The sequence below is a fragment of the Humulus lupulus genome, chromosome 4 (genome assembly GCF_963169125.1).
Source record: "Humulus lupulus chromosome 4, drHumLupu1.1, whole genome shotgun sequence".
NCBI lineage: Eukaryota > Viridiplantae > Streptophyta > Magnoliopsida > Rosales > Cannabaceae > Humulus > Humulus lupulus.
This window is the reverse complement of record NC_084796.1, coordinates 59844399-59854269: the sequence shown is the minus strand read 5'-3', so window position 1 is coordinate 59854269 and position 9871 is coordinate 59844399. Positions and strand designations below refer to the sequence as shown.

The window sequence follows — 9871 nt, the reverse complement described above, 5'->3', positions numbered from 1 at the left end:
TATCCTTTTGGTTTTGACATTCCATTTTCGATCCTTTATTATTTTAGTTTCTTGATTTGGTTTTCAGGAGTGTAATTGAACATAATCAGAGTTTTTTCTTCAGAAACTTCTCAGACTTCTCAAGTAAAATATTCATGGCATTTCCAATTAGATAATTAATTTGATCGAAAGAGAATTGATAGAAATTTATGCTGATGAAGCTATTTTTGTTGACTAGAGTTTCTTATCTGGGCATATTTCTAGAATCTTATTTCGAACCTTTGAAGATTTACATCTTTTATTATTAAAATTAGGCTTATGATGATAACATTAATTATCTTAGCGGATTTCGGTAAAATTTTATAGTCAATGATCTTAATGTTACACACACTAAAGCCCTTTTTTATTAATAGAATTTTAACAGAAAAACAATTTCTAATAAAAAATAATGTTTCTTTTGAAAAGTTGCATTTTCATGCAAAAAAATATATTCTTAGTATATATGATTTTTTTTTACAAGGTACTCTTTAATAAAAAAAAAAAGAGATTAGATGAGTGATTTTCGTTGTAGTATACCAATTATGGTAAGTTGCAATAACTTATGTCATTATATTTAATATCTCGTTTTAGTATCCCGGAATCGATGTACGTTGTGGGGGCTTTGGGAACAGCTGGGTTTGATCTCTCTCTCTCCCTCTTACACTCACGGTAACTCATCTCTCCCATGGTATCTCTCTAAATATACAATTTCAATTTATACGTACATATAAATACATATATATATATATAGTACGCTATATAAATCTAAAACAAACCATATAAATAATTTAAATAAATGTATGTCATGAGAAAGACACTCTGTGTGTGTGTATATATATATTGTCTGGATCCATTAATTAATATTATATTTTTAAGTTATGGAGGCTGAAGTGAACAGTAGTATACCAATGGTATCTCTCTCTGTTGTATGTAAATATGATATATATATATATTTTGCTGCTGAAAGTGATATGGTTGATAACATAAAAATAAGATTTTTTTCTCTTTTTTTATGCTCTTGTTTCTCCAACCTCTTGTGAAACATTATACTATATTTATTTGTATATAAATACACAACTCATACTTTCTTTTATGTATATTAATCTCTGTCCAAATGGTTTGATTTTGAAATTCAAAGTTGCTGCTATTTTTTATTATGCATTCAAGTTGTTTGATAAAATGCCAAAAAAAATACGTTTTTGTTGAATGTCAACACTATATATTATTTGGTGAACAACTTAGAGAACTAAATGTCGAAAAGGAATTGCACGTTACTTGTTAACATAGTGATAAATTAATTCCTTACTTGCTAATTATGATAAATTCAAAGAACAACCCTACTATTTTTTTTTAAATAAAGTACAAGACAATTTGATAATAAATGGATGAGAATTGTTCATAATACAATTGATATTATTATTCTTATTTTTTGGAAATGTGGATTTGATTAGATTCATATAGGCAAGAAAGGACAAATCTTGGTTTGAATTTGATGATATATTATGGGGTCTTACCTTATCATTATTAAAATCCAAATCACAATGAGTGATTTGGATCCAATTTATCCCAAAATTTGGATGATTTCATGGTAAAAACATAATAAAAAAATTGGATTTGGATTTGATTAGGTAATATTATGAGATCATTCATTATTAGTATATATACCAAGTGGTGAACCGTGATTGTTGCTTTAACATTTATGTGTATAATGCAATTAAATTTTATAGAATATGACCAAGTGGATATGAGGAGCGGGATAGAATATGACCAAGTGGATATGTCAAACGTAAACCATTGGATTGGTACTTGGCTTGCAAGAGGTATGTTGTATTTGATTTTTCTTATTTTTAAATCTTTCACAATTTTGAATATAAATTGTATAACTTTAGTGGATTTTGGATATCTTAGATATTCATCCGTAGGGAAGTAGGTTCTGAGAATTATGTGTGTTGCGGTTATAACGGGAGGTTGAAAACTTGCATGTCTTAGTGAAGTAGGTTCTGAGAATTTGTGTGCTGCGGTGATATATGGATGAAAACATATGTGTTGTTTGATTTGTTTGAATTGTTTGTGTTGATTGTGACAGTTTGCTAGGCTAGTAGACAACTTACTAAATTGTTTGTGTGATTAGATCAAGAGCCTAAGCACTCCAAAACGATTATGGATGGCTTGGACTTTTTTTGTATAAACTTCAATCAATTAATAGAGAACCACAACAATTATATATGATTGATTCAATTACGTGGTTGCAAATCAATTACAACTTAATTATATATTAATTTTTATCAACAATGTATATATATTATGTATATTTATTTATGTAATATGTATATTCCTTCATTATGTCAACTATACTATGTATAAATAGGAGTTAGTTATTGTGAGTAAAAGTATGCTACTGTATGACTAATTAATTTGCATGTGTCTACTTATGCTTAAGATTGGGATTTGTTTTTTCTTATATATATGCTCGTGAATGAGTATATAGAATACTTTAATATTGTAGAGTTAATTTTCTATTTTGATGCAATTTTTTACAAATCTACAAAACATGAACTTACACTACTAAATAAGTGTGAAGAAGGTATGGAGTTACGTTTACTTTAGCATGTAATGGAGTCACCTAATTGTGCATATCAATTGCTCTTGGAATGTTATAAGGCTGCATGTTACTCAGATAAGGAATGTCAATTCGTTGTCTTATTGAATATTTTTCACTTTTTCTTTTTATTATTTTAAATTCTACGATGGGTTACTTCAATTTATCATCAGTATAATCTATGTGCCACAATAATTATCTCACTTGAATTGATTTTTCTAATCTGTACATGGATATCTCATCTTGCCTAAAATGTTCATAAGGATGTGTCATTCTTCACAGCTTAGTTTGAAGCTTCTCAAATTTCATGGTTTTGACAACTTGAGTGATAATACGTTATTGTCATTTTATTCGGATTTAAGTTTTGAGACTGATTTTTTAAAAATGTATCTATATGTATAAAGGCAAGACAACAAAGTTTCTTTAAACGAGCTAGTTGTGCATTGTAATTGAATAAGCTAGTTGATAGAACTTTCTTTAGACCAGAACGTTTCTATCTACAATTCAACACACCAGAACATTAATCCCTAAAAAATGATTGATTTATTGATATTAGTGGCCAATATTACACCTAGCTTTCGAGAAGCTAGTCTCTCCAATTCAACCATTCGAGAGGGTTGTCTCTCCCAATTGAGTCAAAACTCATCTAAATCCCATCTATCCCAAATTAGATTCTCAGCTTCCTATTTATAGGATTCGACCAATGAACAAATTACAACCCCTGCCCCCCTTATTACAGCAGCCACTAAAACAAATAAGATAATTAAAGGATAAAAATACTAAAAGACCCTAACACACTTAACATGCCCTTTTAACAAATTAAACTTCTGCCTTATGCTCATTACGTGGCCTCCTGGTATATACCAAGTGTACTGGGGGTTTATCACTAGTTTGTTAATTTATTGCAGAAATTTGTGTTGTGATTTGATTGGTTAATTTATTACAAAAATTATTCGTATTTAAATTTTAAGACTGATTTTTTTAAAATGTATGTATATGTATAAAGGCAAGACAACAAAGCTTTTTTAAATGAGCTAGTTGTGCATTGTAATTGAATGAGCTAGTTTGTTAATTTATTGCAGAAATTTGTGTTGTGATTTGATTGGTTAATTTATTACAAAAGTAATTCGTATTTAAATTTTAAGACTGATTTTTAAAAAATGAATGTACATGTATAAAGGCAAGACAACAAAGCTTTTTTTAAATGAGCTAGTTGTGCATTGTAATTGAATGAGCTAGTTTGTTAATTTATTGCAGAAATTTGTGTTGTGATTTGATTGGTTGAACTCAATTAATTGGAAATGTGATTTTAAGACTACCCCATAGTATGCTGATTTTGCTGATATTAACAAGTTTGTTTGTTTACAATCAATGCCCATCTAGTTTATTCAAAATGAGGTCTTTTTGTTAGTTTTGTTGCTGCTTCTTTAATGGCTACTACTTGTATTTTGCTACTAGTTTTTGGTATATTTTGTGACTGGATTTTGGTGCATTTTGCAACCGGATTGAATGGATTAATATGGTTGATTTTTGGTCTATTTTGTTGATGCTTTTGGTGTAGTTTGCTATTGTGCAATGGAGACTAACTGAGGTCTGTCAAAGATTGGATCATGATCTTGTGATCCAAAGTTTTAATGGTATATTTTGCTATTGTTTTAATGGTATATTTTCTGTATTGTGCTACTGGTTTTTTGGTGTATTTTGTGACAGATTTTTGGTGTATTTTGTTAAATAAGTTGAATAGATTATTATGGTAGATTTATGGTCTATTTTGTTGCTGATTTTGGTGTAGTTTGCTATTGTTTTGAAATACCTCTATGTACTGGATGAATAACATTTTATGAAATAGTACTATCTAACAAGAAATTGTTTGCTGCTTGACTATATGGATATAGTTTAATTCTCGCTTCTATTATATATATATTTATAATTGTTGTGTGTGTCTACTTATTTATAAGTTTGAATTATTATATAGATCTCCAAATTAATTGGATATACATTATTCGTAGATCTAGAGATGTACATTGATCAATTATGTGTTGACCTCTCTTGTTATTTTATTTCTAGTGGTCAACATCTTAAGAACTTTTTATTTCCGATGGAGAAATTTTTTATTAATTAAAGAACTTTTTTATAATGTGCAGGTCTATATTGAGGTACATTTCTTTGTCGCAATACTAGACAACATTGGTAGTTGAAGTTTTTAGAATAAAAAGTATATTTCACTAACATTGTATACATTTCTTGTTTAATATTTGGTGATGATAGAATTTGACTGTAGTAGAAACTATCATGTAATATGATTTTGTAAGCCGGATATACTAAATATTGAAATTATATTTTTGAGTAATTAATAAAAAATTATTTTGTTGTATTTTATATTTGAAAATTTAAGAAATCTAACATATATAATACATTTTGGACTCTCAAAGGGATATATTTTTTTTAAATCAAAATGAAAATTGTAGCTGCATTTTTTTTTTAAAAAAAAATTACTTTTAAGGGCATGCAAAGCAAGTCCTAAAATCTTAATTTAAAGACACTCAATGGGATCTTTTAGGACTCGCATTGCGAGTCCTAAAAATATTCTTAAAAAATTACTTAAAGGCACTCAACTCAATTTTTTAGGACTCGCGTTGCGAGTCCTAAGCACATTCTTTTGCGAGTCCTAAAAACATACTTAAAGACACTCAACGAGAGTTTTTAGGACACGCACTGCGAGTCCTAAAAACATTCTTTTAGGACTCTCAACGCGAGTCCTAAAATAATTTTTTTAGGACTCGCAACAATTTTTAAGGCTCTCAAATAGAGGACTCGCACCCCGCGAGTCCTAAAAATTTTTTTAGGACTTGCAATACTAGTCCTAAAAAATATTTTTTGTAGTAGTGAAAGCCACACTTTTCTCTGTGGTTGTAATAAGCCAACCACGGAGAAAAGCCACTTTTCTCTGCGGTTGGCTTATCACAACCACAGAGAAAAGTGGTTTTTCATTAAAAAAAAATCAATTTCGATTATATAATTATTTTGAATTCTGATTATATATGTTTTTAAAATTATAACCTAGCCTTTTTAATAAAAAAATTAATTTTTAAATTTAATTATATGTAATTATTTTCAATAGTATAACGTAATTTGTTAAATTGTTATATATACATTTCATAACTAATACAAAATAACTGGCTAACAATGAATCAATGACTTTAATCTTTCTAACCAATATAAGTTAGCACTTTAATCTTACATACATATAAAAACTTAGATTTCATAAACAAATGACATTAATCTAGCTAACCAATCACTTTGTAGTGGTAGTAGATCATCTTTGATATTGTATTCCTTTTTGTCAAACAACTGCAAAATTGAAAAGTTAATATAGATTAGATAATTAAATACTATATCTAGTTTTTCTTAAGCAAAAAAGAGTTTAAAATATAACATACTTTCTTCTTAATAACTTCTGTCGGATTCGGTGCATTTACAAGATCATAAATGTATCTTAGTACATAATAACCACATTCATGACTTTCAGGTTGTTTTGGACAAGAACCTCTCAGCAATTTTGTAAATGTGACGATGTATTCATTTTCCAAACATTGTGCGTATGCTCTACAAAAATTAAAATTAATTAAATACATATTATACTCTCAACTTTTAAAAATTAACAATGCATACATTACAATTGAAGAACTTACTTTTCCATAACCTCCTTAATTATTGGTGGAGATTTATGATTTTTTTAAAGAGTCCAAAATTATGGTCATCCCCCGCATCATCACGAGCACCAACATCCAATGTCGACTAAAACAATAATAAAGTATGATTATTATGAAATTAAAATTCAACCATAGTAGTGATAATATTTAATTAGTTCGTTCTTACTCAAAAATCCAAGGAATGAGATATATTTGGCCTCGTCTATCCACAGTCATCATCAATTTGGCTATAAGATCCACTGTATAATTTTTACTTTCATCATTGCCAATAGAAAGATGTTTGGTGTCAAAAAATTTGTATAATTGTCGTGAATTTGGGTGCATGCTTTCCCAAATGCATCTGTAGAATCAATCATTCATATTACATTTTCAATTAATAAATTAATATCGTCAAAAAAAAATTGGGCAGAGTTTCTTCTGTTTCTATAGCATATACAAAATTATTAGTACCTATAAATTCAATTCAAACACAACATACAACAAACAACATGCATGTTCTCAACCATAAGCCACCGCAGCACACAAAATTCGCAGAACCTACTTCACTAAGACACACATGTTCTCAACCTTCTGTTATCTCCGCAGCACACAATTTCATCTCAGAACTTACTTCACTACGGATGAATATCTAATATATTCAAACTCCTCTAATAGTTTGTAATGACATAACAGATTGAGTTCAATTTGAATTGATACATACCTCATACCAAACAACATAGCTGAGGATCCAATATTATCCATATGATGGCTGCTTGATAAACGTCTTCCGAAGTGAGGAAGATAGCCTCACGTTCTCCTATAAACTCCGGGTCAACGGGAACTTGTACAACCCCATCTATTCCTTTAATGGAATAATACTCCTTCACTATAAATTTTAGACTCATATCATTTTTTTCCCATTGGTTATCTGTTAACCAATTTGAAGGTTCTGGTTGAGTTATTTCAGCAGGGATGACTGCATGAGATCCAACTGATGATAAATGTGGGCTTGGTGATAGGGATTTGTGTTTAGATGAAGATGGACCCTACATAATAGCATTTAACATATCAATATAGTGCACCAATTTAAAAATAAAATTTAAATATCTAAGCAAATAATTTTATATCTGACAAGTCACAATTAATTTTTTTGGCCAAGGCAGGAATGTGTCTCGTGCGTCCCCAACATATCGTTTGTTACCAAAGGGAATAGGGATCTTGACTTCTTCTTGTAAGACATCTATAAGCCAAACCCTCGTAACCGAATCATCAAGTACATTTCCATGGATGGTAATTTGGCTACCCATGTTTGGTACAATGATTACACCCTTAGCCACTACATTGTCAATATTATCAGAACATAAATGAACTTCATAGCTCGGTGGTGGCGGAGACTCATAAATTGATGATCCATCATCTTCATCAAAAGGATAGTCTTCGGTTTGATGAAAATGATTATCTGCGTTGGGGGCAGGTCGATGGACTTCATCACTTGTATTCTCATAATATTGTCCCTCATCATTTGTATTCTCATAATATTGTCCCTCATCAAATTGTCCTTCATCATAGTATCCACACTCATTGTTTTCCTCATTATATTCTTCATTTTGAGCTAATTCTTCTTTTGTCCTAAATTTATGTCTTTTTACCTCTTCAATCTCAGCTTTTAGCTGAGCAATCTCCTCTTTTGCAGTCATTGTTTTATGTTTTTTTTCCAAACATTTTGGAAACGGTCGCAGTGAACCTACAAAATAATCAATAAAGTCCATCAATAAACCAATCTAAGTAATTCTTAAAAGAAAAAAACTATTATAAAGTGTCATACCCGCTAGCTCGAACACGACCTGGGTGTTCTGGTGTCCCTAATGCTTGAGTCAAGATGTCATCTCGGCCCTGAGCTGTAATTTCGCCACGACTCAATTTTTCTTTGACGCCTTCCTACTCAAGATATTGTTTGGTTAAATTAGTTTATATAAATAAAAATAATATATTGATTATAAAACCGTAGAAAACTTACTATCTTTTTGGCAATCTGTCGGTCCAGCTCTGTCACGAGAACTTTATTTTTTTCACGCGATCTAAGCCAAAGATACCTATATGGATTTTGAATATTTCGTTCTTTTTTCTGCAATGTAGAAGATAATTATAGTTATATGTTGCGATAATATCAACCATTATTTAAACTTTAATATCAATTATACTTACCAAATCTTCTCTTATATTAGCCATTCCTCTACGGGAGGTTCGATACCTTGACTTCATTAGTAATGCACGTGATTTTTGTTCTTGATGCACTTCTTGAAACTCTTGACTTAGACAACTAGATGAAAATTTTAACCATTCTCTCTCGTCAAGTATATTGCTATACTTCTTTGGGGGAAATTTGAGTTCTTCCATCATACCCATTTCAGCCAAAGGGTTGATGTACTCGGTAGTGAGTTCACTTTTAAAATCTCTCATTATTTGACCAGTTTTTTTTTTCAAAATCTCACGTTTGAAGGTTTGAGGAATGTTGTGACCACCCTGAGAATATAATTAAGAAAAGTAATTATTAAATTTAGATATCACACAGAAATAAATAAATATCATAATGATAATTTCTTACCATGATATCCTCCCATAGACCGTCTTTCAAATCTTGTGGGACCTTCCTCCAATCATACGAGTTGATAGAAATTGTGGTTAGTACTCTAGATCCAAAATATGATATCATGTTTGTATACACATCACCTATTGGTTGTCCCAAATCGTTCCATTCAAGATTTTTCTTGATTCCTTTGGCTTTTTGTTGGGTCATGTAACTCATTCTTGTTTACCACAACCCTGATGTTTCTCTTTGTCTTCTCTTTTATCCGCCATCTGCAACACACAAATTAATAATCACAAGTGTTAATGCATTATACAAATAAATAATCACAAGTATTAATGAATTATGTAACTTACTAAACATGTTTTCTTCCTTTTCTTATTTTATTTTTGGTCGATTCACAATCGACCCATATTCCTTCTTCGATGTCGTATCTAAGATAATCACGATCATCAATATCGCTATCATTATCATTATCCTGAATATTCTCAACTTGTTCATGTATCGGTTGTCCAACAATGAAATAATCATGATATAAATCATAATTTTCATCGTAATCTTCTTTTTCTGAGAACTTCCGCTCGGGAACTGATAAAATGATGGACCATTTATCATTAACTGGATCAAGTATATAAAACACTTGTTTTGTTTGGGCAGCCATGATAAAAGGATCGTTCTTGCTTCCCTTCTTGCTTAAATAAACCAGAGTGAATCCAAGTTCGTCAGTTTTAACTCAAGTATTGTTGTCTACCCAAGAACATTTAAGAAGAGGAATACGAAATAATGAATAATCTAGCTCCCATATTTCTTCAACAATCCCGTAGTATGTCATTGTGCCTGAAATTGGGTTATTATCTTTTGCACTGGCAAAATGTATAGCTTCTGCAACTACACTTACTCTACTATTTTGAACTAGCCGAGCATCATCTCTTGACTTAGCATGAAATCATTTCCCTTCGACAATGTAAGCTTGAT

The 9871-nt window shown here is 30.3% G+C and overlaps 1 non-coding gene across 1 annotated transcript; it reads left to right on the top strand.

Moving 5' to 3' along the window:
• Positions 1 to 291: 291 nt before the first annotated feature.
• On the top strand, positions 292 to 378 carry LOC133833317 (small nucleolar RNA R11/Z151). The gene has a single exon (XR_009892705.1). It is a non-coding gene; the product is annotated as a small nucleolar RNA R11/Z151 (small nucleolar RNA).
• The last annotated feature ends 9493 nt before the right edge of the window (positions 379 to 9871 follow it).